At 31.9% G+C, this 22,148-nt stretch overlaps 1 protein-coding gene across 2 annotated transcripts in view; it reads left to right on the plus strand.

Moving 5' to 3' along the window:
• LOC143229605 (uncharacterized) overlaps positions 1-22,148 on the plus strand; it is a 108,893-nt gene that overhangs the window by 9,772 nt on the left and 76,973 nt on the right. The window lies entirely within an intron of this gene.

Genomic DNA, 22,148 nt, shown 5'->3' on the forward strand with positions numbered 1-22,148 from the left:
TGTGAGAATACTAATTTTTGAACATTTTTTAAACAAATATACTTAGAAATTAGGTTAAAATATTTGAATCTCTTGTGACTGCAGCAATAAAAAATTTTGTTACACTTTCATTTTGTCTTCAGATTTTTCACACCATTGGATCTGTAAACCAACAAATGGTCTTCTTTTAAAAAACAAAGAACCTTTTTGTGTGATACTTTGATTTTCAACAGAAAAAATATGGCTATCTGTAATAAACAACAAATTTAGAAAATGTTAGGCAGAGACTGCAATGAATGTGGCAGCAAAGTATAAAAAAGTAAACACAGGTGATTTAATAAAACAAAATCTTTATTTTGGGAAAAACATGTTTTATTTCAGTTGATTATAATATAGTAAGACATCTTTATACACAATTCATTGAGATGTAATTTATTCCATGTCATTCCTCAAGAAACTATGTTTATTTTTATGTTTTCAGTTTTTGGCCAATCTCGGAGATTTAATGCAACCTTAGAACCCCCTAGTTGCTCACTGTTTATGTCACCTCCACCTCCCATATGCTTTCTCCATATTATTCTGTTGGTCTCTACCAAGCTTAGACAATGGATAATGACATCATCTTTTGGTGGACATCTTATTTTTATATTAAATTATTCCTATCTTACAGTTATCTTCCATTTTTTAATTTTCTATGATAAAATCTGAAAAGTGATACCACTTAAAAGTTGAGTTCAGTTTTGGGCTTATAAAGTGGTTGAGCTGATGGACTAATAATAGTAAAAATAAAAATTGACTTTTTAAGATGTTGACTTTTATTTATGAGACAAGTTATGAGAGCACACTCCAGTGAATTAAGTATTTGGTAAAAGAAAAACAAAACAAAAAACAATCATTCTTTTGTGATGTGTGAATAAAATCAATGTTTTCCATATGTGTAGATATGTATCCTTCCTGTAAATAAGTTTTCTTAAGTGACTGTGCATTAAATTAGTATAAGTAATGGTACCGAGTCTCTCCATAATTCAAAGCAAACAGTGCAGTTATGTAATATTTCCTGTGAGCTGGTCACCATACTTAAAACTCTGCATAGTATTTAGACTATTATAATGATAGACTGTAGTATCACATTGCAGTTTTTTATAGCTCTATAAATTTTGTTTCAAAACATTAACAAGACCATTTTTATTTTTGCTGTTAGAACGTGGAATGTAAGAGTATGGGTCTTTTGGAGCAGTGTGTATAAGGAATTTATCAGTTTATAGTAGAATATAAATAATTTAGGTCACTTCAAAGCTAAATTTTGATTCTTTTAGGAAAAAGTTGGAAGAGTAGAGATATTCACATTAATCAACAACTATTAAAATGTGTGTGTATATTCACATTAATCAGTAACTATTAAAATGTGTGTATATTCACATTAATCAGTAACTATTAAAATGTGTGTGTATATTCACATTAATCAGTAACTATTAAAATGTGTGTGTATATTCACATTAATCAATAACTATTAAAATGTGTGTGTATATATTCACATTAATCAATAACTATTAAAATGTGTGTGTATCTTCACATTAATCAATAACTATTAAAATGTGTGTGTATATTCACATTAATCAATAACTATTAAAATGTGTGTGTGTGTATATTCACATCAATCAATAACTATTAAAATGTGTGTGTATATTCACATCAATCAATAACTATTAAAATGTGTGTGTATATTCACATCAATCAATAACTATTAAAATGTGTGTGTGTATATTCACATCAATCAATAACTATTAAAATGTGTGTGTATATTCACATCAATCAATAACTATTAAAATGTGTGTGTATATTCACATCAATCAATAACTATTAAAATGTGTGTGTGTATATTCACATCAATCAATAACTATTAAAATGTGTGTGTGTATATTCACATCAATCAATAACTATTAAAATGTGTGTGTATATTCACATCAATCAATAACTATTAAAATGTGTGTGTATATTCACATCAATCAATAACTATTAAAATGTGTGTGTATATTCACATCAATCAATAACTATTAAAATGTGTGTGTATATTCACATCAATCAATAACTATTAAAATGTGTGTGTATATTCACATCAATCAATAACTATTAAAATGTGTGTGTATATTCACATCAATCAATAACTATTAAAATGTGTGTGTATATTCACATCAATCAATAACTATTAAAATGTGTGTGTATATTCACATCAATCAATAACTATTAAAATGTGTGTGTATATTCACATCAATCAATAACTTAAAATGTGTGTGTGTATATTCACATCAATCAATAACTTAAAATGTGTGTGTGTTTATTCACATCAATCAATAACTATTAAAATGTGTGTGTGTATATTTACATCAATCAATAACTATTAAAATGTGTGTGTGTATATTTACATCAATCAATAACTATTAAAATGTGTGTGTGTATATTTACATCAATCAATAACTATTAAAATGTATGTGTATATTTACATCAATCAATAACTATTAAAATGTGTGTGTGTATATTTACATCAGTCAATAACTATTAAAATGTGTGTGTGTATATTCACATTAATCAATAACACACATACATATATATATATATATAAGATATAGGTCACTATAGTTGGTGAATATGCTTTTTTCCTTTCTATCATAATTATTACTTTATAATTCATTTCTAATAATTGATATAAAGAAACTGTTTGGTTAGAAAATCAGTAATTTCTTTATAAGTGACAACCATTTTAATTATATAATGATTACATATCTATCTAGAAAGTGGAAGCATAAAAGGTAGAGTAAATATAAAAACAGTTGAAGTTCAAGTTGTGCAAATTAAGTCCATTTGCAGTTGCTAAATTATCACATAGCTTTTTTTTTATTCTTTATGTTGCAGCATTATCTTTAGTATTACAGAGATTGTTGGTTTGTAATTTTGAAATATGGTTCCATTCAAGAGAAAATTACCTGAGAATGATATGATTACTCCATTTAGTATCTAAGTATTCACAAATATACATGCATATTTCTTAATGATGATAAAGTCATAAGTCTTTATTTGTAAATGAAATAGTAAAACACTTACAAATCAAACTTGTTTGAAGCCATTGAGCAGTATGGATAAACTTGCAAGGAATGTGTGGTGAAGCTACACTATATATATGTTAAGAAATGTGTCCACTAATAATGGAAACTTTAGCTTATTAGTTGTCTCATGTCATATAGTAAGATGTCTTCCGATTGGTATTTAGATACAAATAAACTAGATAGAGCTTGGATAATAATTTTATTTCATAGTACTAGCAACGTTAATAGCCATTTCAGGTCACATCAAAGATTCAGGCTTGTAGTTGTGAAGTATGTTTGCTAAAAATTGGTGAATTCCTTTATAAGCAGTACATGTTTGTTCATACCATTAATGTATACTCTGGATCTGAAAATAATTCTTTGATACAATACAGAATAATATAGTTTTGACAGAAAAGTTCAGCGTACAATGCTGCACTGTTTGAATTCATTAGATATATATAGTTCATGACTGTTATAACATTTCAGGTATATCAAACACATAATGTGTACTTGTTAGAACAGTCAGCTTGAAATGTATATTTCACTCATGAGACTTAATGCTGTGTGTAATCCATTAGCTGTCCACTACAGCACATTTGCATCTGAATATAGCATTATGCTTGTGAAAATGTTATAACACCATTTGTTTTGTTGCTTGAATGTTATTGGTTCTCATTTAGTTACTGATTTCAAGCTGTAAAATGTACATTTAAAATGGCTTATCTTACACTGTTGACTGAAATGGAGAATTTTACCAGTATATGGTGTTATGATAGTATATCTTTGCTGATACAATTCTTCTATTTTTCTGTGGATTGGAAATTGTTAGAATTGTACAATTTCTTGTTTTGCCTAATTTCTTTTATCTTGCTCGTTTTTAATGTGTTCATTTCACCTTGGGAATATGTATTTCAGTGTTTTAAGATATTCATGGAATGGATATTTGTTTGGCAGAGTTTACTGATGAGATTGGCCAAACCATAAGTGTGCTCATCATGCCAAATTGTATGCTTCCAGTCATTGATGTTCACACTTTGCAGTGTTGAAGTACCAGTGAAGCCATACTTTCCTTATTGTATTTGAAATAACTAAATTTCAGACTGGTTTTCAAGCGTGATATGACAGTTTTGTAAGTGTTCTTTACATTACAAGATTGGAAGATGATATCCTGATTAGTGCTAGTGGAATTTACTTTGTACACAGTCTGAAAGCTGTTGCACTTAAGGAATCACAGCAGGACCACTTTCCAACAATACAGTAACTTGTCAAATTAAAGAATTAGCTGCAAACATGACGACTGAGTTAGTATCTTGTCTACAGAATTGTACTTTTGCCTTACAAATTAACGAATATAGTCATTGTTTTATCTTATGGCTATTTAGTTACATATTCGTTTTGAATTATCACTGTTTCAAACTTGTCATAACTATATCTGTACGAATAGTCAAATACCTTTACTTTGAAATTAATGGAAACTGCTACTGAGCGTTCAGTTCAGTTTATTAGCAAATGTTATTTCGATGTTTTATAAATAACAGTTATATCTCTGGTCACTAGATGGCAGCATATATACATATATATTATATAACGACCCTTTGTGATTTTTTAATGTAGAACTTGGCATCTGATCGGACAGTATATACAACATTTTTTTATGTACTCCATTAGTATTCATTACATTTTATTGTTTTGTATAATACTTATTTAAAGTATTTCGTAGCTTACAAAAATGGCATGTTTGTCTGGCCGAAAAATATATTTTCTTAACTAAGAAATTGGTAGGTTGAGTCAACATACTTTTTTGTTTTGTTTTCGGCAATAATATTTCGTACAAGTATGCAGCCTTTTCACTGGATACTTGGGACAAGAGAAACACATTATTCGTCTTCATAAACACAACTTTATAGTCTATCAAAATATTAAAGTTTGTGCATAAATTTTAATTGATTTCGATTCATTAACTGATAGCTGTGTTTGCGTCGATAGAAGGTAATTGACTGATCAGGTTTTCTTACCAATATTTAATATAGTGTAAGTAAGAACTAACTTTCGATTACAAGTACATTTTCATTTCTTAAGCTGCCCTCATGGTTGGTCTGCAGTAGTTTATGAACTTACCTTTCTTAAGTCAGGGGTTCTATTTCCCGCAGTGTGCAGATAACTTGTAAGTAGCTCTGTAGTGAAAAACCAATAAACATCTTAAGCTATTTATAGTTAATATAAGAAGTAAAAAATGTTGACTTTTTATCATTTATCTGCAGCAGTTTCTGCTGAAACTGTTGAAACAGTTTAATGTCCGTCTTCCAGTGGCAAGTCTGTAGGTTTGTGATTTTCAAAATCAAGTTTCGATACCCCTGGCGGACTGAGAACAAATAGCCCATTATGTAGCTTAGTGCTCAACAAAAACCGACTAACCAACGAACCAGATATATGTTTACAGTAATTTGAATCATAAACATAGTTAATGAATACGTATATGCAGTGACACATTCTTTATTTCAATCACTGTTTGTTTTATTTTACGTTTACAGACGTTCTTCAATATTCTACAGTATTTTAAGTAAATGGAACATTAAGAAATAAATTAGAATAAGTAGTAGTTTTATTCTTGCGTTAAATTATATACTAGGTATATTTGTTGTTTTTGTGTTGTTTAGGCTTAATAATGTACTTTTATATAACAGTTTAGAATCTTTGCAATCGTCAACACTAGAAGAATTGTAATCAACCTTTCTGTTCTTAAGCCGTTAAGGTTGCAGCTGTAGCGGCGTCAGTCATATTATGCATTGACCTAAAAATTACGTAATTCAAGAGATGTGTGAATATGAAGCAACTTGAAGCATCAAAAAGAAAATCGGCTACCGTCTCTTAGAAAAAAAACCCTCAGTAATGTGAGAATTTTCAGTCATGATTGGAATGCGCACTTGTTTGATCTGACAGTGATGAAACAGTGCATCTCGAAAATATACTTGCTTAAACAGCAGTCATGCTTAGATATTTAATTTATTTCAAGTTATATGTTTGTTTAAGTTCCATATGGCTTCGTATATTATTAATTTCAGATTAGAATAAGCTATCAGCATACCCCCGCAGTTGCGGGTTGGGGATTGGGGGCGAACCAAAAGGGACCCGAATCGCTATTACAGTTATAGAGAAATAAGACTAGGTTGAGTCATCTTTTGTAGTTACGTCACTGCAAAATACTGAAGTCAAAACTGAAAGGTAACTTGGTAACTATCATAGTTAGTAAAGTATACTGGTCTTTAGTTTGTACTTATGTATTGTTTTGTCTATTAGATACCTTCGCTTTTAACAATATTTGCCTTTGTTATGTCTCAAAGGATCTGGTGTTGGAAACCGCTGTTGTGATTCTACAGTTTTAAATTTTGTTCCTATAGTTCAGTACTTTTAAGGAAAATTATACATCTTTTTATGACCCAGTTTTTTTGTTAGAACTCGAAATCTTCTGAGTTATATAGTTTCATTTTTTATTTTCATGTGCAATAGATCCATTGCAAATGGCTAAATGGGCTAGCTCTAGTGAGATCCGCAAACTTATTAATTGGGATAGTCCTCTTGTAATTAGTGGATGAAAGTGAACAGTGATCAAGTCTAAGGTAGAAAGTAGCTGTTTACCACTTGACCTTTAAAAAGTTGGTTAGGCAAATGAATTTATTATATAGAGCTCTCTTTCATAATAGTGTCACATGACTTTTTTTCTCTTGTCACCGTGTTGGCTGATTCAGTAGGTTGGTAAGATTTGTGTAGTAGATTTTTGACCTTGGTTGTCTACAAGGTTTTTATGAGTATTGCACTTAATTGAAAGAATACAAGGTGACTCTGGTGACTAGTTATACATACAGTAAATATATTATGTGATATAGCAAATAAATATTTCATGAGATGTATACTAGTAGTAAACATGATCGTTTGTGTGTGTGTCCTTAGGCAGATTTTGTTTTTCTGTCTTCAAACCTATAAAATATCTTGGTGAGTTACATCATAATATTGATTTTCGCATGTCTATATTAAATGGTAAAGGAATTTTTTGTGTGTGGAAATCTGCTATGGAATTAACATTGATAACAAATTGAATTTTATATTTTGTTCTTTTGTTTAAATGATATATACAGTGTGTAATAGTATCATTGTGTGATTATATTACATGTCTGGTGTTTATTCACATGTGAGGGTATTGTGCAATAAATGTGCTGTTGAATAGCGTTCTCAGTAGTTACTTGAAACAGCAAGTTTTTGTCATTATTCTTATTGCACAAAACCAGTATATGTTTATAAATGCATAAGTTTTCATTTGAAAGGCTACATTACAGAGATTGTATTAAATAGGTTTTGGAGCACCACCACGTAGTTACAGTTCATGTCGCTACGCCTTGTGATTCTCTGTGTTATGGCCGTGCATTTTGACAATAGCCCTGCAACACAGTCACCATTGCAAAAAGCAGTTTCCGTCGTAAGGCTGTTACGTTCAAAGCACATAGCTTCTTGCATCCTATAGTAACCTACAAAGTGTACGAGGACTTCGGTTTGCTGTGCATTGCCCTTACAAAAATCCATAGAAGATTTAAAAGATATGTTTTCATGTTGGATAACATAAACACTCACGTAATTATCCAGTTTTGTCGCTTTTGCAGACAGCGACATTTGAATATGTCACTTGGAGCACGTGGACAGCTTTTGTCACTGATCTTTGTATTTATTGATTCTCATTTGTTATAAAGTGCCATATTTTACTTTCCACGGCTTAAGAACAAATTGATGTAGTCTTTATTTTTGGAAAGTCGTGGTTCCTCAGGTTGATGCATATTTCTATGTTTTTCAGTGCCATTAAATACAAGAGATATCTAAATCCCGATCTCAGTACTTGTTTTTTAATGTGAGTATATGAATATTTTGCATCGTATAGGGCTATAACATATCTTTTCCACAAGTGATCAATTATCGATAGAATCACCTTACATATAAAACTCCAAACAATGTAAAATAGAGTTATGCGTACTATTCCACAGTGACTATATACTGGCTGTGACTTACTGAATTGTGTATTAATACGTTTTAGTATAACGTAGTAAGCCCTGCGTCTTAATATGTTTATATCTAGTGTTGTGAAGCATGGAATTTTTACTGTGGTTTGCTACAAAGTGTGAAGACCGTTGTGTTTCACAAATCATTGCTGTCTGTAAATATATATGTGTGTGTGTGTGGTTGAGAATTATTTCATCAATACAGCAAATATCATTTTTATTTTGGAGCCTGTAGTTTTGTACTTTCTGAAATTATACACTTGAAAATTGTAAAGCCGTCACTTATTCCTGCGAGATAAAATTAACAGGAAATTCGGGTTAACTATTATTTAATATTCTTAACTTTTATTAATTAAAAGGTTTGCCAGAAAAGCTGTATCCATTAACAATACATCTAAACAATATTAAAAACGATATCACATTGGGAAATCATTGAATAAAAATTAATACAAAATATTACTCTGCGTACTTTTCGTGTGCTACTTTTACATTTTTCTGAGGTTGGAGGGTATAATAGAAAAATAAATAAATGAAAATGGCTTTAGCTGTTGGTATTACAGAAAGATGGTGGGGGGTAAAACTAACTATATAAATATTTTTTATATTGTTGTGAGAAATGAAAAACTATGATACTCCTTTGGGGATACTTTGAGGTGCATTTCTTATGTATGTGAATTTTATTATTTCAGTTTCATATACACATTCACCATAATGTGCAGACAACAACCAATGTTTAAAACTGAAAATAGATTGCTTGTGTATCTTAAATATTGTTTTACGTTTATATCCAGTTTGAACAATTATAGTCCTAACATTTTAAAAAAGCTTTTCTAGGTATTGTATATCTTCTAAATCAGTAACATTGGTTTAGTTAAAGAACGTGAAACTATACATTATCTGTATTTTATAATGTTTAGTAAGGCCATCATCGTATAGGACGACGTGCTATATTATGTTTTGTAATTTTGTCGTGTTAAAAGTTGCAGCTTTTACAGTAAGTAAAATTTGTGTTTCGGACAGGTGCGACGTTTCGGTCACTGGTGTAATAATTTTACTGTACTCATACATCCAAATGTATTTGAAAATAATCGCACCAGTCATCGAAACGTCGTAATTGTTCTAAACACAAATCTTATTCACTGTAAAAGCTGTAACTTCTAATAATATATACCTAAACAGAAGTCAACTCGAAACGAACTAACGTTTTGTAGTTTTTAACAGTTAACATAGTGTGTAATCTCGCAGGTTTCGATTGTACTGGATATTGCTTCAGAAGAATCGAAAAATTTCTCTCGCCCATTTAAACTCATTAATACAGGCAGGTAAGGCTCTGATTCTTCTATCTTGAAAGGAGAATAGGAGTTTTTAGTGATTTATCTGAGCGTTAAAAAATCATAAGGTTATATGAAATTTTAAACGCTAAGGAGAGTGACCTTGAGTGGGCTAGAGTGAAATTTGGGGGGTGCAGTGCCCATCCCAACACCCCTAGTACCGATCCTGAGTAGCTGCTACTAAAGGATGTTACAAAACAAAATATTTTTCTAGTTTCCAGCCACGTAAAATAACCGTCATGAATAATTGGTGTTAAATAGATAAATAGTACTTTATAATTAATCCATACAGTCATTTTGACTTCTAAATGACATGAGTAAAAATGATGGTAATCATATGTCACTTAATTTAGTTCACACCATTATAATTATTGTTGTGCATGCAAATAATGATATAAAGATCTCCTAGACCTTTACTGTATTTGTGGTATTCCAGTATGAATCTTGGTATTAGTGAAAAGTTGGCATTGGTTGTGGCAAACTTTCGCTCATAAGCCCTTAATGTTACTTTTAGACGAACATTTAAAATTATTTGGTAGCTTTAATGGCTACTAAATTCAAATTTAATGGCCCGGCATGGCCAGGTTGTTTAAGGCGTTTGACTCGTAATCTGAGGGTCGCGGGTTCCAATCCCGTTCGCACCAAACACGCTAGCACTTTCAGCCGTGGGGGCGTTATAATGTGACTATTCGTTGGTAAAAGAGTAGCCCAAGTGTTGGCGGTGGTTGGTAATGATTAACTGCCCTCTAGTCTTACACTGCTAAATTAGGGACGGCTAGCGCAGATAGCCCTCATGTAGCTTTGCGTGAAATTCAGAAACAGACAAACACAAGCAACCAAAGCGTTATTATTAAAAACATTTCATCGCGAAAAATGACAAACGTTTATAACTGTCTGTTAATCTGGCTTGCTTATAGTTAATGAATGATTGTACAATTTATATCACTTTACGAGTTTCACGTATTTGCATTAAACTGCTTTAAAACTTGACACTTCAATTTAAGCGACCGTTTTGTTACCAACAGTAACAGAGCTTGCACTAATAATGTAGTTTTGTGTTTCACGGAATCGTGATTAATTATCCTTCATAAAAAGAGGTTTGATAAAACGTTTACATTGTTAACAACTCATTGCTGTAAAGGAATGTGGTGTGTGTATATATATACATACATACGTATGATGTTTTTTATTATTTTATGCAGTTTAAAATGTTGTATTTCAATGCATCATTTGCGGTTTAAATACATTTTGGGTGTCATAACCGTTCACTTGGTCATCTTGCCTTTGTGTTTTGTTTTCACCAAAGCAGCAATCAAATGCGGTCTCGAAAGCAAACGTATTCTCCAGGAGTGCTTCTCAAATGGGTGAATGGTTCACTTAGGGGTTAATTAGATCAAATCAGGATGTGTGAATGAGTGTTATCAATTATACAACAAATTAAAGAGCAAAAAAAGTAATTAATTGTTCATATTTATTATAATTGTAGTTGATTAATACATTTATTTTATGTTGTATTAATTTTAGTTGTAGTTTGACCTATATTTAAACCATAATAAAGAATTTACGTTTTAATTTAGTACTTGTCTTTTTTTTTCAAACTGGGGTGAGTTAGCTGTTGTGAAAAACCGATAGGGGTGAATGATATTGGAAAAGGGTAAGGAGCACTCATATAAAGCCATCATTTAATGTCAAGGGTGTGTTTAGTTTTTAATTCTTTAAGTTTTTTAAACTTTCCACGAATCCATAAATCATTTCTCACACCAATTTATGGGCCCAGTTTTCACGTAATTTATAACGTGGTTTTTCAAACTAGTTGGCCCTGCATGGCTAGGTGGGTTAAGGCGTTTGACTCGTAATACGAAGGTCGCAGGTTCGAATTCCGGTATCATCAAACATGTTCGCTCTTTCAGCCGTGGGGGGCGTTATAATGTTACGATTAATTCCACTATTCGTTGATAAAAGAGTAGCCCAAGAGTTGGCGGTGGATGGTGATGACTAGCTGCCTTCCCTCTAGTCTTACACTGCTAAATTAGAGACTGCTAGCGTAGATAGCCCTTGAGTAGGTTTGCGCGAAATTAAAAAAAAAAATCAAACTAGTCATCTGGGACTCCGCGAGGAAATTTTAGAATGTTAATATTTTTTTCCTAAAATTATATAATTGAATTAGAATACACTGTACAACAAAGTAAAATATATTTTTAATATAACATGTTTATCGCTTATCGGGCCTTTTAATATTTTATTCTGCCTAACACCAAACGATTTTATTTAGCTCAGGGGAAGTTCTCGCGGTGAGAGTGGTAATACAATCTCAGATAACTTCGACAGTGGCGCCACTGGTTGGTAGTAGATATGACACCACCTCAAGATCGCATGCGTCATTGGAGATACAAGTTAGCCTAGTAATTTTCGTATGAAACATCCGTCAGCTTTGGGTAGTGATACTAACTGTCATTTGAAAGACAGATCTAAATTAGCAGCTAAATCTCGAACCAAATGAAACATGACGTCATAGTTGAAACTTGTCCAAATTTGAAACATTGTGATGCAATTAGATGCAGTATTAATTGTTTCAATTTCAAGGTATATTTATATGAAGTATACTTATATTTATGACAATTATAATTGGTAATTGATAGGTTAGGTTAGATTCGTTGTCGTTTAATTAGACAAACTTGGTACCAATGAGCTCTATGACGTCATACGCCTGCATGACGTCATGTTTCATTTTGTTTGACATTTAGACGCACGTCAGATCTGGCTTAATATTTTGCTATTTGGCTCAAAATTTTCTGTTAAAAACAAACAAAATGTAGAAACAATAGATTACCATTTTCCTTCATAAAAGTATATTATCCTAGCGTCCAGCCTTTTTTCCACAAATCTTTATTTCTGACTTTGTGATGGTAACACTGATCTTAGGTCAGCATGTCATTGTATGATGACAAAACTCAAGTTTTTGAACGAGTTTTCATTAAGAAGCTGTTTTGTGTCCGTGAAAATACTTTGAAGTGTCAAAGATATAAGAATACGTTTTTAGACAAATTGATAATTACTTGTCACCCTTAAAATGGTTTAGTGGCTGAATAAATCTAATACGAGTAAAAATCTTCCTAGGCCTAATAAGAATTCATCGGGGTTATCGTCATGTGCAAGCACTTTAACGCAAGATGATGCAAAGAGTGCCGAAACAAGAAATAAAAGAAAGCATGGTGGAAGTTTTGTTGAATATGGTTTTACATGGACACTTAATGAGAATGGACCTTGTGGGTTGTGTGTTGAATGTGGAACAGTGTTGAGTAACAGTAGTTTGTATTCAGCAAAGTTAAAACGGCATCTAGAAACCAAATATACCAAAGTAAAAAAATCAACTCCCGAGTATTTAAAAAGAAAGTGTTTGCAGTTAAATGCAAGAAAAGCTGCATTTTGTTTGTTTGACCATCAGGACAACAAAGGTGCTATTATTGTTTCATATCGTGTTAGTTACTGTATTGCAAAAGCAAGTGAAACTCATACAATTGCAGATTTGATAAAACCATGTGCAAAAGATTTGATAAAGAGTACGATTGATGAGAAATTTCTTAACATTAGCTCTGTGTCCCTTTCTGACAACTCGGTTTCTCGAAGAATCAAGGACATGTCAGCAAATTGCTTAACGGAGTTAATTAGACGGGTAAAAGCGAGTCCACCTTTTTCACTTCAGATGGATAAATCAACAGATATCGCAGGTTATGCGATGTTGTTTGTGTTTGTTCGCTGTATTCACAAAACTAGTCTTGAAGAAGACATGCTACTTTGCAAACCTTTGCCTACTTAAACAACAGGCGAAGAAATGTGTAAACTGATCTATTTATTTATGGAAGAATATGAGATCCAATGACAGCTTTGTTCAAGTATTTGCACTGATGGAGCTGCCGCTATGATTGGAAAATTTTCAGACGCAGTGGCACGCATGAAAAATAAAAACCCGGACATCGAGAGTATCCACTGCTGTCTTTATGCACTTGCATTGAAACGAATGCAGGAGAAGAGTTTTGGTGATGTCATAAACATAGTTAATTTTATAAAATCAAGACTATGCGAGGATCTTCAGTTTACTCTGTGAGTATATGGGAAGTTTGTATAAAGATGTGCTGCTTCATACTGAAGTCCGATGGCTTTCTTGGGGAAAAGTGCTTTCTCGGTTTTACGAATTGCGTGAGGAGATAGGTTTTTTTTTTATCTTAATGCTTTTTTGAACTTTTATACAAATTAAGGGTTAAATGCTGAATACAGAAAGCGGTTTACCTTTCGGACGTATTTGCCTATCTAAGTGAAGTGAATGCTACAGTGCAGTGCAGGGTACCAAGGTAATGTTCTTCAAAGCTCAGAGTAAAATGCACTTATGGAAGAACTTGATTGCTTCGAAAATCTCGGTGGTTTTTTTTTTTTTGTTTTACTTATGAATGAAATTTCCTTAAGTGAAGATGCAAAGTTTCAGTCTTGCAGCACATATCTGATTTTTGTACAACTATTGGAGAGTACTTCTTTCCTCATTTATAAAAAATTACTGTGGATTGAAAATCCCTTTATTGATTCTGCAAATACCAACGATTTGCCTTTGAAATAGAAAGAACACCTTATAGAAATTTCAACTGATTACACCCAAAAAAAAATTTCAGAAGGAAGAAATTACACAATTTTGGATTCAGATAGCCATGGAATATCCTGAAATAAGTAACATAGCTTTGAAAATTTTGATGGGTTTTCCAACAACATATCTTTGTGAGCAAACATTTTCACTGTATAAAGCTACAAAAACCAAATTTAGAAACAGGCTAAATATTGAAGATGATTTGCGCTTACAGGTAATAACCATAACTCCAAATATCGAACTATTTTGTGAACAAAAGCAAGTCCATCCGAGCCACTAATAAATAAACAAGTACACTGTACTTTTACTGATATAAATTTTGCAAGCAGAAATTTTTGAACAAATAAGTGGAAGTAAAATTTTTCTGTTGATATTGGTATTTTTAATAAATTATGTATTCTAAAAGCCTGAAGTAAATTTTATCCGGTGCTTGTGACCGATTGTTTCTATTTTTAGTGTTTTTTTTTGTTTTTTTATTAAGGTCCCGGAATGATTTTTTTTCTGATGTCAAGATCCGCTTGTCTAAAATGTTTGGGAACCTCTTGTTTATAATTTGCTCGACCAAATGGTAATTAAACATTTTATTAATATAATATTGGTTGAGACAACAATTTGTTATTGATACTGGAACAACTCCTACAGTTGGGTGTAGAAACCCATTAACAAAATGTTAACCATTTTATATGAGGGAAACCATGAATTCGGTTACTGTTATGTTAATAAAACGAAGCCGACATCAGAACTGTTCTTATCCGTTTAAGTAAATAAAAAAAAAAATATCCAAAAACAGCACAATGTTTACAACAGGATTACCTCAAAACATTAAAAGTAAATAAATTGAAAAATATGAGGCTACCCAGAATTACAGTATAGGATGTTTTCCTGAACTGGTTGAAGTGTAAAACGGCATATTTTCCTAAAAGCTACAGTAAACTACTAGTAAATATGCAACAGCGCTGTAAAACCAGTAACAACCTTGAAACTTCTTTCGTCAAAACAAACCCATTTACAATCATATCACTTTACCTGACCTATCGAAAAACGGGCAACATAAACAGGCACAAATAACCAACCACTTTTCTTCAAACTTCACCAACCCGTGTGTTGTATTTCCTTACTTTAAACAGCATAAACGTACCCGCTTCCTTGCACGTAGTGAGATAAAAAAAAAAAAGTGAAACAAAAGGCTGTACAAATAAAATAAATAAAAACAAGGAAAATCACGTGACAAACAAAATATGGATAATCGTATATTTTCAAGAAATGGTGAATTTTTAGAGAATATAAACCTATGCTTTGGGACAGGCAGAAGGGTTAAAAAAACCAAAAACGTGTTGTCTGCAGACTAGGTATCTAGGAGATCCACCGAAATGAAAGTTGGAACATTTGTTTCGCTTTTCTGTGCGAATTATATCGGGTAGACGTTTACAAGATGACAAAATATCACTTCTAATATATTTTGCGTTAAAATGATTGAAATTGGCTTTGAAGTATTATATTTTGCTTAGATTTAAAATTTTAATATGCAGGTTGCAGTCCACTTGAAAAGAGCTTGTCAGTCCAAAACGAGGCTTTATTTTGTAAAACGTTACATGTAAATAACATCGCATGGAGAATAAAAAAACATACAAAGAAAACAATTACTCGAATTTTCAAAAGTAAAATATAAAATGCATTGGTTAATACTTTGCAGAGAATTTGTGACACAAATTAATGAATTTTTAAAATAAATTTCAAATGTCATAGGCACGATCTATACTGAACACAAATATTGTTTAAAAGATCTCAAATAAAAACGATAAACAAAGCAGAAAATGTCCTGAACCACAAATATTACAATGTACATCAAGTACAGTAATACTGTAAATAGGGCCTAGAATACATGTTAAACCGGACTTCAAAATTCACGAATAACTTACAATCTAATATAAACGCTGATGTAATGTGTAACGTGAAACTAATGTGAGTGGCACAAAATTTGCTTTAAAAATTCTGCATTTTCAGTTTTACCGCCAACTATCGTAAATAGTAACTTACAATTTACTTCAAGATTGTTTTTACAAGCAGCAAAATTTCTGAACACTGTTTCATATTTTGATGACCTGGCATGGCCAGGTGGTTAAAGGCACTCGACTCGTAATCTGAGGGTCGCGGGTTTGAATCCCCGTCACATGAAACATGCTCGCCCTCTCAGCCGTGGGGGGGGGGGGCGTTATAATGTACGATCAATCCCACTATTCATTGGTAAAAGAGTAGCCCAACAGTTGGCAGTGGGTAGTGATGACTAGCTGTCTTCCCTCTGGTCTTATACTGCTAAATTAGGGACGGCTAACACAGATAGCCCTCGTGTAGCTTTGCGCTATATGTAAAACAAACCAAACCCTCTCCAGAAAGGATTAATTGTCATATTACGTTATAATGTACGATCAATCGCACTATTCATTGGTAAAAGAGTAGCCCAACAGTTGGCAGTGGGTAGTGATGACAAGCTGTCTTCCCTCTGGTCTTATACTGCTAAATTAGGGACGGCTAACACAGATAGCCCTCGTGTAGCTTTGCGCTATATGTAAAACAAACCAAACCCTCTCCAGAAAGGATTAATTGTCATATTACATTTTTAAGTAAAACCAGGCACTTCATCGTCTTTAACTTGTAAGTTATGGTTTTATAATTGGATCATAAAATGATCTAGTTATTCAGCAATGACTAAGTCTGATAATCCATAATCATATCCAGTTAAACCAAACAAAAGAAGGTGAACATTAGATATGAGAATATCGGTAATTTGATATATCAGTCTAACTAAGAGTGTGCAAAATAAAATAACGAAAAAAACAACAGTACTAAAATTACAATAAATGATAAGTGGAAGCAAAGAAGACTATAAACATACGTCAATCATTCTGTATTTATTGTCTGATGAAGTTTTTGTCCAATGCAAGGACTCGTATAAAGTTTTCTGGCACAGGACAGTCATGGTAAGGATTTAAATATTGTAATTTAAAGTGTTTATTCATTATTTGGGTAATTTCGATTTTAATGTTACTTCAATAAATGAAACTTTTGCATATTGTATAAAACAAAGCCAGTTGTAACTGGTAAAATAAAGTGCGTGTTCGGCTAACTGTCGCTTCGTTAAAATAATATTTTTCGTCCAACATACTTCTGTAGGTTTTACTTTTAGTAGCTTTTCTATGATGCACAATCACAGCCCAACAAGCTAACAGATGTGACCTTAGTATCACACACATGTACATTTATTTAATAAACAGTATTATTATTGAGATGGAGAATCTTTATTCATTGATGTAAAAACAAAAGTGGGGTGAGGTTGGGATCTAGGCTTATCGCTTTTATGTAGAAGTACCGGAAATTATGATAAGTATGGTTTGGTTTGTTTTGAATTTCGCGCAAAACTGCACGGGGACTATCTGCGCTAGCCGCCCCTAATTTAGCAGTGTAAGACTAGAGGGAAGGCAGCTAGTCTTCACTACCCACTGTCAACTGTTGGGCTACTCTTTTACCAATGAATAGTGGGATTGATTGTCACATTATAACACTTCCACTGCTGAAAGGGCGAGCATTTTTGGTGTAACAGGGATTCGAGTTCACAGTCCTTGGATTATGAGTCGAGTGCCTTAACCACCTGCCCATGCTGGGCTACCATGATAAGTAAAACACATAAAAATATATAATAAAGATCATTTTAATTTAATAGTGTTGGAAACAAAACAGGATTTATTTACTCAAATTTACTCAAGAATTTTTTTTTTAATGCTGGTTTTATCAATTGCATTTTGTACGAGATCAGGTAATTCTTGACAGAAAATAGTTATTCTGTTTATTTTAAATCTGTTCAGGATTTAGTGACTTGTTGTTGCTCTGGAAATTTAGAGATTGAGTTATTGAAGACCTTTTTCTTGCTGTTGTTGCTGCTGTTCTATTGTTAGTTACTATTTAAAAAGGAAAAATGCAGTAAAGCTGAGGAACAGGTGGCATTTTTTGTAAATACATAGTTTTGTGTATTCTTTAATGTAGTGTTAATTCATAATGGGGGTGATCCAGCAATCGACTTCACTAAAAGTTTTCAGATTTCTAGAAATTTCATTAATTTTGTTACACCATGTTGTGTATATATATTCAACTGAGAGTAAAATTACCTCTTAGGTTTTCATAAAATCATAATGCAGTGAATTGTGAAGTGAGGTTTTATTTTTATGATGGTAGGGGTGAACTGTAATTGTAATTAATTCAGGGGTGTACCCTGCTCTATTGAATATGTATATTGTATGTGTGGTAGGGTCTTTTACCAAAATACTATGGAAATATTTTTATACAGAAAGAATTTAAGTGATTTACATGAATTTCAAGTGTTTATTTAAAAAAAAAAGTAGAAATAGTGAGTATTTTAGACTTTTTAGAATATTGGGGTTGTTGTTTGACATCTTTCTATGCTATGCCTCTGAGTTATGTTTAACGTAACATAATATTTAGAAAAAACAAAGGATTTGTTGGTCCAACTCAACTGTCCCATCCTCTAAAACTAAAACTGTTAAATAATAAAAATAATAATAATTAAAGCTAGCTCTTATCATTCATTTATCTATTAAGCTTTCTTTTAAACTCACTCAAATTTGTCTTCACAACAACTGAAGGCAACATATTCCATAGGCCAACCATTCTTTTCAAAAAATAAAGTTGTCTCAGCTGAAGATGGTTTCTACCTTGCCTAAGTATGTATTTGTAATCTTTAGTTCTATAATTCTCACTGTTAAGTATGAAAAATGTGGATGCATCAACATTATCAATTCCTTTTATAATCTTAAACACTTCTATCAAATTCTATTCAACTCTTCTTTTATCAAGAGAAACCAATTTTTAGGATGTTAATCTCTTCTCATATTATAACTTCTCCATTCCAGGTACCATTTTAACAATTCTCTGAACCCTTTCCAACAATTCAGTGTATTTCTCGAGTTAATGAGCCCAAGACTGAATACAGACTCAAACTGTAGTCTAACCAGTGACCTATACAATGAAATTATAATCTTTTTATACTCGTATTCAATATTTTTATAGATACAATCTAAAATCTTATTTGACCTACCACTAGCAACAGCACACAACTTGGATGACTTAAGAGAGTGATCAACCATCGCACCAAAATTGTTTTCTTTAGTGACATTCTTAAGATTATTCTTGTCCAAACTATATACTTATAATTCAAATTATGATAACCCACATGTGATATCTTGCATTTGTCATAATCAAAACTCGTGTTCCATTTATTTGCCCAACTTACTAAATGATCTAAAACCTTTTATAAAGCAGTAGCATTCTTTTCACAGTTAGCAACACCTAAGACTTTGATATTATCAGCAAATATAAGTAATTTATTGACTGTTCCTTCATCTGTATCATTAATGCAAATCAAGAACAGTAATGGTTCTAAGATGTAGCCCTGAGGTACACAATGTGGAACATTAATCTAGTTTGACTGAACTCCATTTATTACTACCCTCTGCTTTCTCCTGTCAAGTCACTCTTCTATCCAATTAGTTAATTTATTTTTTACACCTGAAGAGAGAAATTTCTTTACAAGCTTTTATGTGCCACTTTGTCAAATGCTTTCTGGAAATTTGGATACATCAAGTCTACACTCGTACTTTCACCTACATTACAATAACACTTACAAAGCATTTCAAAAGATTTATAAGGCAAGATTTTTCCTTAGAGAAACTTTGCAAGGTATCTTTTATCAGACTTTTCTAAACTTTTTCCACAACTTTTTCGAGACTGATAGCCCTACAGTTAATTACTGGGATAATTTCTGTTACCTCCCATGAAGATAGGAGTGACATTAGTTAATTCCCAATCTGTTAATACTTGTCTACTATTCAATAACTTACAAAAATTGTGGCAAGTGGTTCACATGTCCAATTCTTAATTTCCTTTAAAACCCTCAGGGAAACACTATTTGGCCCAGGAGCCCTATTATTATTTAAACTTCCCAACTTTATTTTAACAAGATCAGAATTTATGCATTTATTTTGTTCAACTTTGTTTTCATTTGTCAGTTGCTTAAGTACTGCTAAAGTCTTCATCAATAAAAAAAATGAAGAAAGAGCAGAATTTAATAACCAAGCAATTTCATGATCATCAGATACAAGACTTCTGTTTTCATTTTTCAAGGGTCTTGTCCCCATCTTAACATTGTTTACTCCTGATTTACTTCAAACACTTCTTGGTGTTTAATTTTTAAGTTTTTAGCCAAATTGCTTTCATACATTCGTTTGGTGTCCTGATTTATTGTTTGACCAACTTTCTTGATATTCTGTAATACCAGTCAGTTTATATTTCTTAAAATTGTGATGCTTTTCCTTAATTTTATCTCTTATACCCTTTGTAAGCCAACCTGATTTTTTTATTTCTAGCTACCATTTTCTTTTTGTAAGAGATATATTTATTTTGAATATTAAAAAATTTGCTCATTGCCTCCAAATAACTCAGCTGTCTGATTCAAAATAGATAAATCTTGTTTTATGTCCCTTCAAAAAAAAATTTTTTTTTTGAAATTTGGAATCAAAATATCATTATTTCTGATTTCCATATGCAGCAAGAAATAAAACTTAATACAGCAAGGATCACTTGTACCTAGATGTTCCATAATTTCTACCATCTCAACCATTTTTATTTTAGAAGTTAACAATTAGTCTAAAATAACATTATTTCTAGTAGGTTCTTCGATCATCTTGAATAGTATTTGGAAACTGTTCTCCCTCATAGTTTGACTCTAGCATTTCCTAATCAGTATGTCTGAAATTAAAATAATCCATAATTATGACTTCATTAACAGCTGAAATCTTCACCTCACTGCAAAGTTTCTCACAAATTTCATGAATTTCATCTGGTGATCTATAACAAATTCCTACTAAGGGCCTTTTTCCTTGATATCCAAAATAGATTTACTCTCCTTGCTCTTATCTTTAATATTCTCAAGTTCAACAGATTGTAACTTGCACTTTACTTGTATAGGCACTTCTTCCCCTCGCTTTATTATTCTGTCTATTAGGTAACCTGTAATCATGTATTTCAAAGAAATTTGCCATCAAAATCATCTACATTTAATCGTGTCTTAGATATTCCCATTATATAAGATCTATTCGTATCATTGCCCAGAAATCATCTACTTTACTTGTTATACTTCTAGCATTACAATAGTAATGGTTAAGCCTATTCTTATAACTACTTTTATACTGATTTCCTGTGCTAAACTTTTCTCTTTATATTAATTTTGTTTCATTTAGCTTGTTTTTGCCCTTACCACTATCTTTTCCTAGTTCAAATCTTCTTATGCAGCTGAGTTAATAACCCTTGCGAACAGTACAGACTCTTCCCTACTTCAATGTAGACCATCCATTACAAAACAAGTTCTTTTCTCCCTCTGAACTGATCCTGCAAGTGCAATCATCTAACTTTTTCACTCTTACATATTAATTTCAGCGTAACAGTTTGACAGTATTCCTGACACAATTATTATTTTATGGCCTTTATCTTTAAATACTTTTTATCAACTCCTTGTACCTCTTAATTATTTTCTCTGATTGACTCTTCATTATATCATTTGTCCCTACATGCACAACAAAAACTGCATTCTTGCCAATCCCCTTCATTATATCTTTAGCTTTTTCAGTTATGTCTTCCATCTGTGCTCCAGGGTAGCATAATCAAATCCTTTTTCTCTGAATTTACCCCACAGACTATAGGAATCACTTATAACTATAACCTTTTTAGATTTGTAATCCATAACTTTCTCTATTCCTTCTCAGTCCAATAATTCCTCATCTGCATAAGTCAAGGGCTGAAATCTGTTGCTCAGTAGAATAGGATCTTAACAATTAAGTTCACTTAATAGAAAATCATTAGTATTCTTACCATAAGTTGAGATGTTAAAATCCATTATATTAGTACAAATGACAAATAGAGCATTTATGATGTAATGATTTAACCACATTATTAAAGTATGTTCCATCAGTGAGCTATAATTAACTGAATTTTAGCACTACACTTAGTTATTTAA

The sequence above is a fragment of the Tachypleus tridentatus genome, chromosome 10 (genome assembly GCF_004210375.1).
Source record: "Tachypleus tridentatus isolate NWPU-2018 chromosome 10, ASM421037v1, whole genome shotgun sequence".
Taxonomy (NCBI): Eukaryota; Metazoa; Arthropoda; class Merostomata; order Xiphosura; family Limulidae; genus Tachypleus; species Tachypleus tridentatus.